This window comes from Dreissena polymorpha, chromosome 1 (genome assembly GCF_020536995.1).
Source record: "Dreissena polymorpha isolate Duluth1 chromosome 1, UMN_Dpol_1.0, whole genome shotgun sequence".
Taxonomy (NCBI): domain Eukaryota; kingdom Metazoa; phylum Mollusca; class Bivalvia; order Myida; family Dreissenidae; genus Dreissena; species Dreissena polymorpha.
In genome coordinates this window covers 27334717-27355597 of record NC_068355.1, presented here as the reverse complement: position 1 = coordinate 27355597, position 20881 = coordinate 27334717, and the positions used below count along the sequence as shown (strand labels likewise).

At 33.7% G+C, this 20881-nt stretch overlaps 1 long non-coding RNA gene across 1 annotated transcript; it reads left to right on the top strand.

Annotated features, from left to right (window-relative positions):
* The first annotated feature begins 14923 nt into the window (after nt 1–14923).
* Nucleotides 14924–16758, top strand: LOC127865000 (uncharacterized). The gene is made up of 3 exons (XR_008042440.1): nt 14924–15089; nt 15250–15424; nt 15816–16758. It is a non-coding gene; the product is annotated as an uncharacterized LOC127865000 (long non-coding RNA).
* Nucleotides 16759–20881: the final 4123 nt, after the last annotated feature.

The window sequence follows — 20881 nt, the reverse complement described above, 5'->3', positions numbered from 1 at the left end:
TTTCAGATGCCGATTGGGAATTTGCGAATTTTCGCTCAATTGGGAAAGTACCGTTTACCGGTACTTTATAAAGAAGGAGGAAAATCGCTGGAGGTGTATCCAATAACTGTGCATGTCACAGATCAAAACTGACTGTAGATACTGCTTAAACAACAAAAGCAAAATTATAGAAAAGGTTTCCACATTTCAAAATGAATTCACCACAAATTATCAAAAAGGTTTTCCAAAAAACAACATTTAGAGTATTTTCCTATGCAGGATAGTTTAATTTTTTTTATGAAACTGATAGTCCATTTATTTGGCATGGGCCATGATTTTAGACTTGATTCAGATAGAAAGTTGGTAAAAAGCATTATTCCTACTTCATACATTGTGGGGGTAAATTTATACTGTATAGTTTTAGTTATATTCATTGAAATTCCACAGAATAAGGCTAAAGTATCATAATATTAACCCTGTATTATGCAGTCTTTTAATAAGGCATAATTGTCTAACCATATTTCTGTTTCTGTATTTCACATATATGAACATCCAAACACTTGTCATAAATGTACATCCACCTTTTTACATTCTCTACATATTTTCTAAATATGTGTGCACATGTTGCATGTTAACTGCTTATTCATGACCTCTGGGGTAGTGTGGTTTTGTACATTACTTGATGAAGTTAAAAATAGCCATGCTGAGGGATCATAATGTTTTCTATAATTAAAGAAACGTCTTGAAGGCTGACATAGTAGTAATTGTTCAACGGTCATTTGAGAATAAGGGTCAATTGCAGTCAACGGTCAGTCTGGATCCCCCCCCCACAAAAATCATTCTATAATACACTTGAGAATAACGGTCAATTGTCCATAGCGGCCAAGGGCCAGTATAAAATTATTTCACTTCGAAAGTCATGTTTAAACTGAAAACAACGGTCACATGACAGTCGTTTCGAGTCGCAAAAATGAAGAACACAAATGAAACAGGTGCAATAACAATAAAAATGTGCATTCATATCGCAAAAGCATTAGCGCCTGACAAAGTCAATAGATCTTTATCTCTGATAAGATGTAAAAGACAACACTAAGCTGGTGAGTGCTGGTATAAGAAGATAGTAAAAGCATTAGTGATCGTTCAGGAAAATATACATTGAATTGCAACTTTTATAACAAACTAAATATTTTTAAGTAAGTTTGTGAACACTCTAGCAGTCACATGGTTTGCCTTATTTTCATGAAACTTGCTCAGGCCATCATTCTGTTCTAATGCTGAATTCAATAATGGTTCTGGTCCATTGAAAAACATGGCTGCCAGAGGGGCGGTCAGTTTTCCTTATACAGCTTTTGCTAACACTAAGAACACTCTAGAAGTCATATTGTTTGCCTAATCATCATGAAATATACTCGGAGGTTCTTCTTAGGATATCATGGCACATATTTTAAATGGATGCGCTCCATTTTAAAGCATGCCCTCAAGAGGGCTTTGCAGGTTTCCTTATCTGGCTATGGTTAAACGTAAAAACTAACGAAGTCTCCTGAAGTAGATTTATATTTGATTTATGTATTAATTTCAAAATCACATTCATGAACATGAATCTACCTAAAGAAGGAGTTTACATGCTGGGTTTCAGTACACTGCTGCTCATTGGCTGTTTAACTTCGGTATTTTAATACACTATTTCTAATTGGTCGGAGTTAAAAACCATCCTGGAAAGTAAAATTCGAAAGATACCAGTTTTTAAATTGTACACATTTATATCAGATTAAAATTGTTTTGATATAAAAAATTTGCAAGAAAATTTTTAATTAGAAAATCGAAGGTCAAAGGTCGAATGCATATTAAAAAGTTGTGCAATTTTCGCACGAAAAACCTCAGATATTGATAAACTGGAACTCTTTTATAACAGAGCCAATTTGGTCCAAGCTGCGAACCCTAGTTATAAACGGAACTGCAAAATGAGTATGGCAGTTACTGGGATGGATATTTAGGACGTTTATAAACATAAAGGTCAAAGGTTTTTGATAATTATGTACTGTTGGCGATCGTATTAAAACTGTAGTTTGGTTGTTAATGTGAAGAGATATGCAATCCAGGTTTGAACTTTTTTAATAACGTTAAAATGTATAACTGACATTAATAAACAACAATAATAATGATGACGTCAACTTAATTTCACTATTCAAGGCGACGTGGCAGGATGTTCCGCCAAAATCACAACCTGTGGAGATGCTTTGACCTATGATTTAGTGGCCGGCAGGACACATTATTAGTCAAGGAGCGGTTTTATAACTATATACGTAAGTAAACTTGTTGGGTCACACGGACATCGAATGTTAAAATAACCTCATAACAGAAATTGCAGACTTGACTGTCAGTTTAGATGTCAAACATTTTGTATTGGTCATGTGGAGTTATGAAATTCGTATTAAGGCTATTGCTTTCAAACTTCAAATACTTTCATACTACCATAGGGTACTGTACCTGGCAAGTAGAACTTGACCTTGACCTTTGAATGACCTTGACTCTCAAGGTTAAATTATTAAAATTTGCTTAATCCCCATGACTTCTTTATTTTGATCAGATATGATTCATACTTTGACAAAACAACACTTACCTGACAAACCACAATAAACTCCACCCAAACCATCCCCCACGCCCCACCCCAGAATATCCCCCCTCCAATTTTTTTTTTCCCTTTTTTTTTCTTATTTTTGAAAGATCATCTAATAAATTACCACACCATCTAACTATACCCCCCTTTCAACCTTCCCCCCGATCTCACCCCGACCTTCCTACCACCCAAAAAATTCTTTTTTATTCCCCCGAAGGAGAGAATATAGTGATCAGACCGTCAGTCCGTCTGTCTTTCCGTCACACTTTGCATTTAGGTTTCACGTTTATGTTTAGAAAAATGCTCATAACTTCGTTGTCGCTTAAGATAGCAACTTGATATTGGCATGCATGTGTATCTCATGGAGCTGCACATTTTTGTGGCACTTCTGTCCTTATGTTATCTATTGGTTCTCAAAGTTCGTTTTAAGTCGCGTTGTGTAATTTTTTGTTTTGACTTAAATGTCCCAGGTTCGTAAATTACTCATCAGTTTGCAAAATAAGGCAACAAGTCTTTTTCTAGCATATAACAACTTTTATTCTTGATTAAATGTTCGTATATATATTGTATTGTAAACGTATCTTATTCTTATTAGTATGTAATTCTTCTTTAAGAAATTGCAGAGACAAGAAATAATCAGTAAAGAAATAAACGAGATACTCCAACACAAAATATAATCTGTCCAGAAAAACAAATGTCCAAATGTCCGTCTCTCTTGCACTATCCCGTGAAGCCAGAAATTGGGATGTTCATTGTGCGCTACCACAAAAGGCTCGGCTCGAGGCTCTAACACGGTCCGTTTTATACAAAAATAGTTACCTTGGCGTTGACCCACTTGTTTTAAGGAGTAAACAGCCTTATCCATCACTTTGACATAAGCTCATAACCTTAAAAAATATAACTATAAACGGGTTATAACAATGTCCATCACTTTTTGGTTGTTAAATTATTTCTTACTATTTAGGCTTATTTAACCTGTTTATATAAGCTGTTTATATAAGCAGTTCGTGTATAATTAACCCTATGTTGACTGCCAGATATGGTCGAATGTACGTCATTGTTGTCTACTATGTATTTCGCCAGTGACCATGCATCTCTAGTTACTAGGACAATGATGACTAAACAGAAAAAGTGTCACATTTTGAGTGGTGAAAGGTCAAGGTCAAGGTCATCCTGAAAGGTCAAAGGTCAAAGATATATTATTTTTGGAAGATACTGTAAAAAATGACCACAACCCCACACTATTCACCTATACTCCCCTCTCCACCCCTACCCCTCTTACTTTTTGATTTAAGTATTGAGATAGGCCCTTCTACTTTAAAAAGAAAAATAGATAAACAGTCTGCACCCGCTAGGTGGTGCTCTTGTTTAATGATATTATGACATGATATATATATATATATATATATATATATATATATATATATATATATATATATATATATATATATATATATATATATATATATAGTTACAGCAGGGCTTGCACTTATAAGTGGCATACGGCCGTATATTACACCCGATAATTGTTTCCATACGCTGATAACAAAACCCCATAATGTCGACTGTACTTCCAAAAAGTTGGTCATATGCTGAAAATAGCAAACCGTTACGTAAGCTGTCGATTTAAATAATGCTTCAATCAACACTGCTTTCTGCAGACTCGATGTGTTTTGCACCGATTATTTTTCCCCGCAGGCGATAAGCAAGTTTATTGTTTGTTGTTTAAATAACGGTTACACAATTTACCCCCGCACGGATCGCAAATTGACCGTGACAAAGCAGTTGCTATAACGATACACTCGTGCCTCTTAGCGCATGCTGTTAGTTGTCTAATGATTACGTGATAATTGATTGACCATCTGATAATTGCAGGTTTTTGGCATACATCATGATTAAAGAAAGTCGGCAAAAATAATTAAAGAAAAACTAAATTGATCAAAGGTCTTTTAATTACGTAGATCCACTACCCACTACTGTATTAAGTCCAGTGAGTTTTGTCAGTTTGTTAATCCATCGATAATTACGAGTAACACCCATCGTATATAGACTGGAATCACAGTTCAGTTTTTATATTAACAAGTCACAATACTACACATTAACATTGAGAAATTATCCGAGTAGAATTAAATTGCAACGTCATGACCTTCGACATAAATGCAAATGGCAGACATATTTCAACATTCAACCCGCGTTCAATTCAAAGCTGGCAATTCAAATTACAAGCAATTGTCATTAAATAATGGAGAAAGCATTAACTGGATTTAACAAACATTTGATAAGGTTTCTTAAACCAGATAACAACAATGACAATTTGGATTATTAAAGTTAAACAGGTAAGGCATTATTAAGTGTACATATTTCAGATATGTATAGTATTCGGATAAACAGTAGTAGATATACTAGATCTGATAGATCTTCAGAAAATCTTTCAGAAAAAAGGAGAAGTCACTTCTTCCTATTGTTAAGGCCTAGGGTAATCTTTTCAAAACGTATATTAGAAATTGATGAAAATGAATCTAATCAGAAAACAAAAAACCCCAAAGCAATTGAACCACCGCATTGTGCGATTCATTGTGACTTTGTTGTTGACTATTTTAATTGTTTGTGAATAAAGCAAAATAAAATTCATCCCTTGTATGATATATCTAGTGACTTTCACAGATGTACAGTTACCCAAAATGGATTTGAAGAGTTTGTGATCATTAACACAGTTGACATTCCTTTAACATCACCATTTAAGTTGTTTGGACTTCCAATATTTCTGATTGGGACTTCCTTAAGTAAAGGTCAGGAAGTCAGGACTTCCAAAATTTATTTCTTAGTGCAAGCCCTGTTACAGAGGCAAAGGAACGTTTTAAGACAATTTAACATTGTTATTGTTTAGTACCATAAGGACATACATGCCTGAATTGTTCTGGTCCAAATTGGGACATTCCATAAAAATCATCGGGACATTTTACTTAAAAGCATGACACTTAAAATGATAAATCATGCAACCTTTACTGTAGTCAGTAATCAGTACACTTGGAGACTTTTCTAACGCAACACTTTTCAAACTTGAATTTCTCAGTAAGGGGTTGAGATTTGTATTTAAAATTTTAAATGTGATCATTTGACTATATTCTGAGCAAGCTCATGATAAAATCATTCATCCGTGACGATTTGACGCTTAAACACATTGGGTATGTACAGCTTCGTCTTTTTTGCCATGGAAATGGTGAAACGCAATATTATTATAAATTTATTTCAATTTCCTCATTTGAGATGGTTTCTTACACCAGGAAAACATAAGATTAATTATAAAAAAATGTATGGCTCATATGAATATTCAGAAGCGTAACCACGCATTTTGGCAAATTGAATGCTACCTACCCCATGTGCTTAAGCGTCTGATCGTCACGGATGAATGTATTTATCATTAGCTTCCACCAAATGTAGTCAAATGATCACATCTACAATTTGAAATGAAAATCTTTACTTGTAAGAGATATACTCAGTATATGAATATATAATAGAGATATTCAAGTTTGAAAAGTGCTGCGTTAGAAAAGTCTCCAAAAGTCATTTGCAGGTAACCTGCAATTAGCCAAAATGCGCTGTTGCGCTCCTAAATATTCATGTGACCCATACATTTTTATACGCCCGTTTTTTCAAAACGGGACGTATTATAGTTTCACCCTTTGTGGGCGGTTGGCGGGCGGCGTCCACAGCAGTGTCCGCTCTCTAATTCAAATAGTTTTCATCTGATCTTCATCAAACTTTGTCAGAAGTTGTTTCTAGACAATATCTAGGTCAAGTTCGAATATGGGTCATGCTGGGTCAAAAACTAGGTCACGGGGTCACTTACTGCATTTCAAGGATTTAGCATGGTGTCTGCTCTCTAATTGAAGTAGTTTCCATCTGATCTTCACCAAATTTGGTCAGAAGTTGTGTCTAGATGATATGTAGGTCTGACAAGTACAAATATGGGTCAAGGTAAAGTTATCAAGTTGCACAAAACCTTCAAACGGGTGTATCGTGTGACAGTTTGGCACTCTTGTTTAAAACTATTTCATGTTATCCTGTTGTAAGAATCCACTTAAAGTGATAAAATTGAAATCAATTTATAGTAATATTGCATTTCACACATTTCCACGTGCAAATGGATGAAACCATTTACACCCCACGTGCTAAAGCGTTCGATCTTCAAGGATGAATGATTTCACAGTGAGCTTGCTCAGAAAGTATTATAATGATCACATGTAAAACTTAAAATCAAATTCTTAACAAATTACTGAGATATTCAAGTTTGGAAAGTGTTGCGTTAGAAAAGTCTCCAAGTGTAGATTACTTACAAAAACACATAAAATCTGGCCTATATAGACGAAAAATGTGCAGTGATTCATTTTGAAACCTACATCAGTGTGTCCCTGGGACTCCAATATTTTGAAACAATGGGTGCAAACTGCAAACAATGGCTTCCAGATTGTGTCTTTGTAAATTTGTTACAAATAATCTACTTAACATGATACGCCTAAGCCAGGGGCTCTTTGTGCAATTTTAGAGCTAAAAATATAGGTTTATAACAAGTACAGGGCTCTAGCTTGGCTCAGATTTTAGGGAGAAGTCACTTCTCCCTCAGCTCACAGTAGGGAGAAGTTTTTAAAAATAGGGAGAAGTTTTCAGAATCCAGGGGAAATGTAGCGATCGGTCCTAAATGGGACTTATTCTAGCAGATGACTAAAACATAAGGTTTTGTTAAGGCTGTGAATAACTTTTAAAGACAATCAGTCAGTTGTTACATTATAAACTAAAAAAGAAAAACAATTAAAATAACACATCTTTATCCCTAATAAAAATGTTTGTTAGAGAAACAAATTTTCATTATTACTTTTATCTTCAGTGGATAATATTGATATGCGCTGCATATCAGGACAATTACCATGAACTTTAAAACCAAACACTAACTTTAAACATGATCGTTTAACTGTTACCTTTTAATCTGTTGTGCATCTGTATAATTCCTTTTTATTCACCTGAGCATTTGCACAAGGCATATGACAGCCAAAACCTATCATATATGCATTACGGTCCGTATTATTTACGACCATTTTACACATAAACAATATTCTGGTTGTACGCCAGTGGATTATTTAATTTCGTATCCGAATTACTTGTCCGAATTCGAGTGCTGTCACCTGCCTTGTGATTTTCACTGTTGTTAACAATGCATATTTATATTTTAAGCTCATCTTCAGTACTATGTAAAACATTTATATGTATATTAGATTACTGCATAGTAATAATGACCAGTTACATATTAACAGTTATTTTACGATAAAACATCACTTGTCCATGAGACGCCAGTTCATTGTCAGCCATTTGACGCAGTGGTTCAGGGCTCGCGCTAGGGGGAAACGTGAGCGACTAAGTCGCTTTCTTACGCCAAACGTCGCCTATAATTTCAGAAATTGTAGATAAAAAGCCACTTCCAGTCTCTCTCTCATAGAAATTTGTTTACATCCGGTTTTCTCGATGTCAAGGTCTGACTCAATTTTCCAATATACTGTCGCAGCCTGGATTGAGCGACAGGTAATTTGAGGTAAACCCCGCCCCGATTCTCCCAACCTCCAAACTTATCGAATCGGCGATCGATATTGGTCAAGTCAGCATTCAAGTCACATGGTAGCTGTCCAATCAACATTGAGTTCGCTCACACATAATAATTCATGCGCAGATACTGTATACTTGGAAATACACAGTTGATATTGTCTTCTGCCAACGCTATATAGCGGCCGATGGCAAACGTCGTATTTAAAGATAAACAAATAAAAAGGAGCCTAACAATAAAAAAAGATAATTCTCAGTTGATCAAATTACATTTCTACCGACTATTGATCTGAATTAACAAAAGGATGATAATTAAATAATAAGATCTATGTCGATGATATTACACCTTTCTGCCGATTATCGTTTGAAATTAAAAGGTGATAAGTTTTTTTTACCCACAAACTATGCTATCGTAAAGCAATGTGTCAATTAAATTGTATATTAATTACATATTTGCTAGGTTTCCGGGTTTCATTATTTTCCTGTCAAACGATATGCTCAAATTGTTTCATGTGCATAACGCGTACAATTTTTCGGACTGTCGTTTTCGGATACATTATTTTTCGTTGATTATAATTTAATTTTGAAGTTCTTTAAAGAAAAAATAGAATGAAGAATACAGATGGGGTGATGCGGACGGTGTGGTTTATCATATTTCAATTTTTTTTTAGATGAAATTGCAATTGGAAAGACTATAAAAAATAACAAATAATTATTAAGAAAGCATATGCTAAATGTCATTTTTCAAACATAAATATTTATCTGGTCTGACAGTTTTATTAAGCTTATGTTATCTATTAAACATTTCCCATCATTTGAATAGGAGAAATTCATTACCTCTAGGGCATTTTGAGTTATGTGCTTTCTTCTCATATAATGAATAATGGAATGTATAACACAAGTTGGCTGTTTTTTACGCCCATGGTGATGTCAAAATGGTGTGGTTTATCATATTTCGAATTGTATTCACGTGAAATTGCAATTGGAAAGACTATAAAAAATACCAAATAATTATTAAGAAAGCATGATATGCTAAATGTCATATTTCAAACATAAATATTTATCTGGTCTGACAGTTTTATTAAGCTTATGTTATCTACTGCTTCATAAACATATTATCTTTGAAATACTTTAGTCAATATAATATGATATTAACATCAAAATGGATTAAATATAGAGCTAGTAAAATGTTATGTATCTGTCGTGCCTATTATTACTTGGTTAATTAGAACTGCTGGAAAAATTAAGATACACAAAAGAAATATAATTATGTGTACTACAGTGGTATACTTCAATAATGTGATACACATGTATGTGTGTTGTAACGCCCTACATGCAAACTCCTGTGTCCAAGTCTTTCCACTTCTCCCTAGAGTCTCCTCACTTCTTCCTAAATCAGTGTCCAGAGAGAAGTCACTAAAATTTGAGCCCAGCGTGAGCCCTGCTTGATACTGTATTTTGGTATGCATTATGCGGTTATGTGTTCTAGATTGTAAAATTCTTGTCTTTATTTCATTGTTGACCTATGATCCTTAAATGGCGGGCATAATTTGATATCAGCACAGAGTGTCATAAGATTTGGTATGTGGCATCCATCAACAATGTTTATTTATTATAAATGACACTGAACTGCGAAGTATCCGTCTACGGTATGTGACAGGCTCAACAGTGCTCGACAAGCGCCGTGAATGGGCTTTAGCAATCATAGCTGCTGCAATGAAACACTGCTAACATGGGCATTGGTGCAACCAACCAAAACGTTTTTAAAAAGTCGTTATTCTTATCATCGTAATGTATACCAGTTTCTACTATTTATATCACCTGCTGGTACTCAAAAGGTTGTATAACATTAAATGATTAAAAGAAATAATAAAAAAAAGTTACATAGGGACTGTTTTTAGCAAAAAGTTTTTAGTGGTTCAAAAAAGTTTTTTCGAAGGATTCGAGAATTTATTGAAATTTAATTTTTTTCTGCAGGGTGGGGAGTTTATGTCTGGATTAAAATGGGATTGTTAATAGATACCTTGGATGTTATGTTTGGGCGTGAAGCGAGGCGTGTAATCAGACCATCTAATATTTCTATTGAAGATGTTAAATAAGACTAGATAGTGAATTGTTGAAGAATGTCTTCTTCTTTTTTGCGCCTCAATTTCGTCAAGGTGTGACATTTATCATTGCTTAGTCTCATGTTAATGTGAAATTTGGTAATAAATAAAATATTTTCGTGTCTCAGTACAATTAAAGTGGAAACTATTTGACAGAAAATGTATTTTTCTAATATTTATTGGATTAAAGTGCTGTAGTAATTTCCCCAAGTTATGCTTGCTATTTGGTTTTATTGTGTTTATAAAATTTACAACATGTTTATTTTTTTGCATTTATCCAAGAAACCTTTGATGAGATTGTTGAAAATTTGATGATAAAAAATATGGGTCAATATATTTAAAATGCCATAGCAACCATAAACATAATATATGGCTGTTTATTTTGCAAATATGTTATGTTTAAATTATTCAGAACTTGATTTAAGATTTGTGGAATGTTTATTAGATATTTTTATATAAGGTATTACTTTATTGGTATTTTTATCACTGTTAGACTCGAGCATGACTATTCATAGACATGATACTAAGCTATTAAATTCGTTTTAATGCCCATTACACATAGTTAGCATGTGGAAACACTATGCAATTAAATTGACAGTGTTTTTTTTTCATTTTCACTAATGATCCAAACATTGATAATGTTCACTAAAACAGAAAAATCATATTACGTTTACCTTAATTGATGACCCCTTTAAAAGCAGTGGGTAAACTACAAACCAATTTTAGGAAACCTTTCAAAATGGTGTTGCGATGTTTTTAATAGGAAAGTATTATGTTATTGTTTGTGACGGCAGTCTGGCGTATTAATCAATAAAACATGCTTGAAATTAAAGTATTGAATTTTAAAGCATTGTTAAACTACACTTAAAAGTGTACTTTAATATACAGAGTTAAAAGTGTATCATTGCAGAGTTAGACATTATGATCCATTAATTATAAACTTCACTGAAGAATATATCAGTTGTTTTAGCTGTGAAACTCAGTTAATTATAATAAATGAACAGGTATCATGCACTCAGGTATATAACATACACAGTAGATTTGCTTGTAAACAGGCCAATATTGTATTAAGTTCAGTATTTAAGAACAAATACCTGATTATCACATTGTATTCAAAGTAAGGTTGTCTGAGAATAAATGTTAAATGAAATAATACATTGCTTAAATTGATTGAGGTACATTACCCTAGTTGCTCTCTGGGATGGCATACTCAATGATGCTGAATCTTTATTAAAAGTGTTTGCTTGAGTTACAATTTAGTATTGGATTGTTGGTTAAAATTTAGTATTGGATTGTAGGTTACAATTTAGTATTGGATTGTAAGTTACAATTTAGTATTGGATTGTAGGCTTATTTGAGCCTTGCTCTGGGAAAACAGGGTTAAATGCATATGCTTAAGGTGTCGTCCCAGATCACCCTGTGCAGTCCACACAGGCTAATCAGGGACAACACTTTCTGCTTTTATGGTATTTTTCATTTAAAGGAAGTCCCTTCTAAGCAAAAATCCAGATTTGGCAGAGAGTGTAGTCCCTGATTAGCCTATACAGACTGCACAGGCTTATCTGGGACTGCATTTAACGTACATGCATTTTATTATTAGGCCCTGTTTTCCCAGAGCATGGTTAATTTATTTGTTGAATTTGATTTGTCTCCCTTTAAACCTAACATTGAACATTATAAAGAGTTGCAGTAAAAACACGACTTTTTATGCCCCCAACGTGCAGCATATAGTTTTCGCATTGTCGGTCTGTCTGTTTGTCTGTCTGTATGTCTGTCCGGCACACTTTTCGTGTCCGCTCTCTGTTTCAAGTAGTTCTCATCAAATCTTCACTAAACTTGGTCAGAAGTTGTACTAGATAATGTCTAGGCCAAGTTCAAACATGGGTCATGCTGGGCCAAAAACTAGTTCACGGGGTCACTTAGTGCGTTTCAAACATTCATCATGGTATCGGCTCTCTTATTTAAGTAGTTTTCATCCAATCTTCCCCAAACTTGGTCAGAAGTTGTATCATGGTAATGTCTATGCCAGTTCAAATATGGGCCATGCCGGGCCAAAAACTAGGTCACGGGGTCACTTAGTGTGTTTTAAACATTCAGCATGGTGTCCGCTCTCTAATTCATGTAGTTTTCATCCGATCTTCACCAAACTTGGTCATAATGTTTTATCTAGATGATCTCTAGGCCAAGTTCGACATGGGCCATGCCAGGCCAAAAACTAGTAAGTATAAGAAAAAAATAATTTCTACAGTTGACAAGAAGATATGTGCATTCCTGTTATTTGCATGCAAAGAATTGGCAGAAAAAAAAACATCTACAAACTGTAGCAGATATCATATGTAACAAACAACAAAATTTAATTATTGAACATCTGTTATGCAGCAATTTTTCTGTTGGTCTGTTGGTCTGTTTGCGCCAACTTTAACATTTTGCAATAACTTTTGCTGTATTGAAGATAGCAACTTCATATTTGGCATGCATGTGAATCTCATGAAGCTGCACATTTTGAGTGGTGAAAGGTCAAGGTCATCCTTCAAGGTCAGAGGTCAAATATATGTGGCCAAAATCGCTCATTTTATGAATACTTTTGCAATATTGAAGATAGCAACTTGATATTTGGCATGCATGTGCATCTCATGGAGCTACACATTTTGAGTGGTGAAAGGTCAAGGTCATCCTTCAAGGTCAGAGGTCAAATGTATGTGGCCCAAATCGCTTATTTTATGAATACTTTTGCAATATTGAAGATAGCAAGTTGATATTTGGCATGCATGTGTATGTCATGGAGCTGCAAATTTTGAGTGGTGAAAGGTCAAGGTCATCCTTCACAAGGTCAAGGTCATCCTTCAAGGTCAAACATCATATAAGGGGACATTCCATTGTCAAAAAAATAACCCACTTTCATACCAAAACACACTTAAACCAACATAAAACTGTGTTTTTTCTGAGTTTTTCTCAGCGGAAGTTGGTTTTTGCTATTAAAAGCGAGTTTTATGTGCGCTAAACTGTGCTTAACTAAGTTTAAAGTTGGTTATTTTAAGAAGATGTGTGTTTAAGCGAGTTTTTTCTTTAAGGAGTCAGTTTTTTGTGTGTCAAAAGTGAGCCTTTTTATTTATGAGTTGGTTTATGTGTGTTTAAGTGTGTCTTTTTGTTTTATAAGCGAGTCTTTTACAACAGAAGTTGATCCTTTTAAACAGAAGTGGGTTTAAGCGAGTTTAAATTGGTCTTTTTGTAAATAATTTGAGAGCTGAAACCAGGCTAAAAGACTCACTTTAACACACTTTTCAATAAGTTGGTATTTTGTTTATAAATAATACTCATCAATGAAACAATAATTCTTCGACTAGGTCTTTGTTTCATGTTTATAGCCATATATAATACAAGTCAATTGTAAAGGGGCTTTTTTACAGCTTGTTTGCCATTGTCCCTATTGTAAATGTGTGTGCTCCCCATAATTTTTTAGTGAATATTGGATGAAAATGGCTCTTTCAGAACATCACAGGTTCACAGATGGACAACAAGTATCACTGCCAAAAACTATAAAAATGATAAAACTTAGTTTAATACCTGAAAATGAAAGAGTTTGTGTTTCACTTTGATTTTTTTTCTTTATATTTGTTTTTATTATAAACAATATCTTATGATTGTTTTATGTCTTAATTTTTTTTATTTTTTTTTAATTTTAAAACAATCTTATATGATTGTTTATATTTGTTTAAAACAGTATTTACTTGTTAAATCTGCATATTTAAATAATTATGGTATTGGAAACATTATTTTGGAAATAATCTATTAATTTGTGTACATAAGTTATGCAAGATTTTGATATTTTCATATGATACCATTATATCCATTTTCTTAATTTGCAATAAAATAATAAGATGCCAAACATGACCTGTGTTACATAAACAGTCAACAAAATAACAAGACAATACCTAAAAACACCCCTTTTCACACCACTAACAATAAACAGATAACAATCTGTCAGGCATTCAGAGCTAAACAGGGTACTGATTATCAGGGGCAGATAAGGCTACTGATAGGGTTTGCCCAGACATAAGGCTGGAACGAGGTATAAGACTTTTGATTGGTTCAATTTTTTGCACAGGAAATTATTTGAAAACAACAACTTTTGAAAAACAAGCTGGTTTCAGCAATTAAATTGAGCTAAATTAAATTAACATTAAGACTTATAAAATGTATTGAAATACTGTCAGCATGAAGTATTGTGTGATGAAAACAATGTGTATTTTACTACAATTTGGAAATCAACAATAAGTTTGTTGGAAATCAAGTTCAACTGTGTTTTTTGTGAATATTGAAGAACAGTTTTAACAGGTTTGTATTGTCATTTCTTCATCCTTTTTGTTATTTAGTTTACTGAATTAATTATGATCATTATTATATTTATGTATTGTCACTGGGAAATGTAAATTGATAAGTTAATGTATTGCAACTTAAAGGAAAAACAACACAATTTAAAGCAAAAATAGATGAACATACACATGACAAAGTGTAAATGTTGTGTACAGTGAATTATTGTGGTTGTGTTTTATGATTATTGTCATCTTTATTGTTATTTATAGATATTTCTGGTTATTACTGAACAGATTTCTTTCCCTCGTATTTTAATTTTGAAGGTTAAACTCTTGCCCCAAGAGCAAAAGGGGTAATCATACTACCTGATGTATGGACTTTTACACCAGGCTTTTACCCTGCACGAGCTGGCCAACTTGAGGGGAACTGAAGTGGGCAAACCTCGCCCTGTCCTTGAACAAGAAAGCTGGATTTGTTGAGAGGTAAAACTATACAGGTTATTGCATTTTAAAAGCGTCACAATTCTGACCAATGAGACAAATATTTTTAGAGTTTGAAATGTGATGAAAGTAAATTACAAGCTTTGGAAAATTACCAATTGTAAATATTTTGTCAAAACTCCTTTTCTTTTTTTGGTTCCAGAGTATCATTTAAGCTGAAATCCAGCATGAAACAAGGGAGGTGATGGCCATCGCACAGGCCATGTGCCGACTATTCACTTTCCACCAGCTTGTAACTTGCTCCATGAAGGGAGCAACAACTACAACTGGGTCACCAAGACCAAGCCTCCCCGCTGCTGAGAGAAATGCAATCATTGGTACTTTTTCTTCATCATAAAAATTTGAAGTACCAGTTATCCATATAGAAATTCAATACACATTCTACAAATATTTTTCAGATCACTTACTGTTTACAGTCGCATAAATGATCATTTTATTACATCATTTGTGAAAAGGGAGAGTTTTTATAATCCAAGTGACAGTTAACAATAGTTTTTTTTTTTATTCATGAAGACAGGGATTAAAAAACGTTGTCCGTGTCTCTAGTCACTGTCTCCAGGACAATCAGTAATAAACTCATTTGTGTTGACTTACTTAATATGCAAATATTTAACCTCTTTTTCTGGCTAGAGTATTTTCTATTTAAGAACAGATTTTGTTGTTTTTTTTGCATGTTTTTAAAATGAATAGTCTATTATATTTTTTCAGATGTCATAGCCAAAACCTTTGACAAGCCCCTGGTTGATGTTGAAGAAAAGATGAGAGGTTGTTTAAGGCATCTGCGGCTGATGCACAAGTAGACTGAAGTCTTTGTAAATAAAATGTGCTGTTAAAATGATTATTTAACCATTGTTTTCACTTTGTTATATTGATTTGCGCCTGTTTCAACAACATTAACTTATTTTTATGCTCCCGGTAGGGTCTCATATAGCAGTTGAACTGTCCGTCTGTCTGTCTATCCGTCCGAAAACTTCAGCATTGGTCATAACTTTTGCAATATTGAAGAAAGCAACTTGATATTTAGCATGCATGTGTATCTCATTGAGCTGCCCATTTTGAGTGGTGCAAGGTCAAGGTCATCCTTCAAGGTCAGAGGTCAAAATCCAATGGAAGACATAAGCAAAGAGAGATAATTTCTAAACATGCCAAATAATAAATAGAAATTTTATTTCAAAGCGGCGCAGTAGGGGGCATTGTGTTTCTGACAAACACATCTCTTGTTTGTATTTATTCCATACAATCTTACTTTTTTCAGTTCTTTCTTTGTGTTCAATGTTATGTTATAACACTATTATATTTTATTATAACAATGCCATGTCTGTCAAAATAGTTTTATCATGCTGTGTATATGGATATATATGTAAAGTTTTATGTTTTATCGTTTAAAAAAGTAATTAGAATTTATTCATGATATTTTTGTTCTTATCATAAAAAAGTTTTTCAGTTTTCAAGTGGGTGAAAAGTGGGTTTTTACTGAGCATTTAACAGGTTTTAAAGCTAGTTTTAACTGCGTTTAATCTGTGAAAAGCATACATTTAGCTCACTTAATGCTCAAATAAAAACCCACTTTTAACTCGCTTAAGAACAGGAAAAACCGACTTGATGTGTAGAAGCGGGTTTAAAAGCCAACATAAAGAAGGAAAACACACTCACTTTTAACCAACTTAAGTTGGTAAAACTCGGTTTTAAAGCGTGTTTTAACTGCGTTAAATCTGAGTTAAGCACACATTTAGCTCACTTAAAACTCAAACAAAAACCCACTTTTTAACTCGCTTAAGAACAGGAAAAACCGACTTGATGTGTAGAAGCGGGTTTAAAAGCCAACATAGAGAAGGAAAACACACTCACTTTTAACCCACTTAAGTTGGTTTAAGTTAGTTTTAGTTGGTTTAAGTTGGTATAAGAAGGTATAAGCGTGTTGGTTTATGTGAGTGAAATCCAGGTTTTACCTACAAAAAACCAAGTCGGTAAGCAAAAAGTGTGTTTAAAAGACACGCTTTAACCCGGTGCCAATACCGCAGGGTTTACCACGGTTTTAACACGGATTAAAACCGGGTTTTGCCCACTTTTTTGACAAGGGTTGTGTTTCACAAACACATCTTGTGTTTTTATATTTCTTATTTATTTATTAGATTATAATAAAATTGCATATACCAATAATGAACATTGAGAATTATGTTTTTCAATAAATAATTACAACGGTGAAGGGGGGAGGGGGGTTGAAGGAGGATGACAACTTTTTTTTGTCATTGATTAATAGAATAATAAATGATAGTTACCATAATTGTGTGATTTTGTAACTTCAAAGAAAACTTAAATACAAATTTAATGACCAAGAAGCAATGTCATCATGATCATCAACAACAACGACAATTATAATAATAATAATTGCAAAATTTCATGGTAATAGCTTGCATGTAGAAAAATCAAGAAAAAATGTTTTGTAAGTAATATTTATGTGAGGTCTGACTCTTTCAGTGCTGGAACCGAATTTTGAAGGCCTTTGCAAACAGTTTGGATCAAGATGAGACGCCACAGAACGTGGCGTCTCATCATGATCCAAACTGTTTGCTATTCTGATAGTATTCTTTGAAAAAAATCTAAGAAAATGCTAGTTTTAGAAATTCAGCAGACGGCATTTTAGCAGACGACAAATTACCCAGCATGCAAAGGGCTAAAGTGATAGAGGACAGAAATAATTTCATGTTGAATTGCAGCTTTGCAAAAATTGGTCCCTGCAAATGTCACAGCTAGATTACTATTATCTGGGGACTCACATTTCAATCTGCCCATGAACAATCCTGTGTATGAAGTTAATTATTTGCAAACTGTTGCAACAAGGGTCAATATTTTGAGAAAAATAAACTTACTGGAAATCGTTCAATGTAATCCTGATCCGGCGACATATATTTCAATTATAGTTGTTAATGCTTTTGACACCAAATGGACTTGATATTGGAAAGGGTTTTACATGAAATAAGTATCATACCGTGCTTGCTAAACAGTGGGTTATGATAATTTTCAAGTGTAAGATTTCTTAATCAATTAGAGAACTCTAAAAAAAATTTGCGTTGATATTTGGGACAATTAAGTGTAATTATACTTAGATAATTAAACAATTGGTTAAGTTTTTTGTATTGGTCCAATTAACTCCTATAGTATCATAGCTATTGCTTTCAGACTTGGAAAACTCACTAACTATCATAAGGGGACTGTACAGGGCAAGTTGCATAACTCTGGTTGGCTTTTTGACGGAATTATGGCCCTTATTTGTCTTAGTAACTTTGAATATTTTGTTAAATTTTGTGTTTAGATCCGCTTTACTTCTAAAGTATTGATACTATTGTTTGCAAACTTCAAATACTTTCTTACTATCATGAGGGTACTGTACCTGGCAAGTTGATTTTGACCTTGACCTTTGAATGACCTTGACTCTCAAGGTCAAATTAATAATTTTTGCTTAAATTGCCATAACTTCTTTATTTATGATCAGATTTGATTCATACTTTGAAAAATCAACACTTACCTGACATATCACAATGGACTCCATCCAAACAGCCCCAATGCCCAACCCCAGAAGCCCCCCTCGAAAAAAAAAAAATTCTTTTATTTTTTATCTTTGAAATCTTAAAAAAATGACCACCCACCCACATTATACCATCCTCTCCATCCCCCCAAACTCCACACCCCCTACACCAAAAAAGTTTTTTTTTTTTAAACATGGTCAACAAGAGATTGCCAAGCAATATTGTCCCCTACCGGTGAAACTCCACCATTGTCAGTAATTTTTTATATTTTGTTGCCATAGCAACCAGAATTCTTGACGTAGGAACAAAATAAAATGATGTGCATAATCTCCATATTGCCATCTATCCATGTTTCAAGTTTCATGAAAAAATATGAAGAACTTTTAAAGTTATCGCAGGATCCAGAAAAATGTAAGGGACAGAGAGACTGACAAACTGACAGACAGACTGACAGACAGACAGACAGAGCGCAAACCATAGGTCCCCTCTGGTCTCTCCGGTAGAGGACAAAAAAACAACACAAATATTTATTTTGTTTTTAAAGGACCGTCCAACCATCCCACCCAATCTATTGCTATCAGACTTGAAATAAAATCATATTAATTTGTTTTATGTCTTTATAAATGTTCAATAGATTTTGGAAAATATACCTGAACTCAGAATCGTCTATAAAGTACAACTTCTTTAAAACATAAGCGATCAATATGTTTCAATTATGGTCCTCTTCCACTTAGAATATGACTATATTACCTTGACCTTTATGTTGAATATGAACAATTTCCCCCATGATGATTTACATTGTACTGTCAGGCACTCGAATAGTTGAGCACACTGTCTACTGACAGCTCTTCTAATATTTTGGTATTGACTGTGTATTTTAGCAACTCTAATAATGCAAATAGATATTGTTTTTTTATATTTAAAGCAAGTCTTGTTTCAGAAATTAAACTGTATAAGTTTCTTCGATATGGTTTAACTGACCTACAAAATCATTGTTTTGACAGATGGCATCCATTGTTAATTGTATGAAGTATGCAGAGAAGCTGACGAAATGTATACACAATCGCGTAGAAGTAAACATATCAGCTATTGTCTGTATCTGTTTCTAATGTTTGTTAATCAGGAAATTATTTAATATTTGTTATAGTATACAATAAATATTTGTCAATATTTTTTCTCTGTGATTGGCCGTGTGTTAAGAAGCCGTGTGATTCGGTTGATCGATGCCGAGGCAGAAACAGACGCGGCGTCACACCGTGAATTATGGCCAAGTGCCTCGGCAATATGCTGAGTGAATACTCCTGTCAGAAACATCGAACACAAAAGAATCTGTGTTGGTATCGCGTGAGCAGTTAACTGTAACTGGGTACATATATAAATCTTGATTTGCCAGAGTGTCACAAAAATTTAGGTCCATGTCTTTGGAAATGCTTTCTTTATATACTATCCCTTTCAGTATACAAACTATACATACAAAATGATTTAGATGGTTATGTTGAGAGTAAATTATTATCCTGCAAAATTTGCAAATCATGTTGTTTTTCAAGGAATTTATTGATGTGTTATTACACTGACAGTTGAACAATGAACATCTGTTGGTATTGAATAATGAATATGTGTTCCTGTAATATATTTATATGATTTTAAGGGTTTAAATCCACACACCTTGAAATGAAATACATGGCATATTAAATTTAAGTATAAATAAGAAACATATTGTTTCTATGCCAATTAGAATATATCTGATGGTTACAAGGTAGAAATCCGTCTTTGTTTGCGCTTTAAAATGTAAACATAATTGCGTTTGTCGAAAAGGACTTATACGTCTAGAAATCCTACTTTCGGTTTTAAAAGCGATAAAGTTTGAAAAATAATAAATAACTTGCTAACTAGGCTATAGATTTAATTTTATCGATGCCAATTAGAATATATCTGGTGGTTACAAGGTAGAAATCCATATTTATTGCGCTTTAACCCTTTCCCTCATAGACCTCTTATCTGATCTGCCACTCCAGGCCAATACCAGTCCTGCTGTTCTGATAACAGTGACTTCATATACAGCTGATAAGCCTGACTACACCATCTCAATAGGGTTATTGGAAAAATAATGGAAACATTCTCAACTGTTACACCTGTCTTGTTTAGGCTTAATTTTCACTCAGTTTCTTGCATTTTACATCATTTGTGTCAATGTAAATGTTGTAGAGAAATAAATTCTCATTCCAACCATATACATTTTAAGTCTGT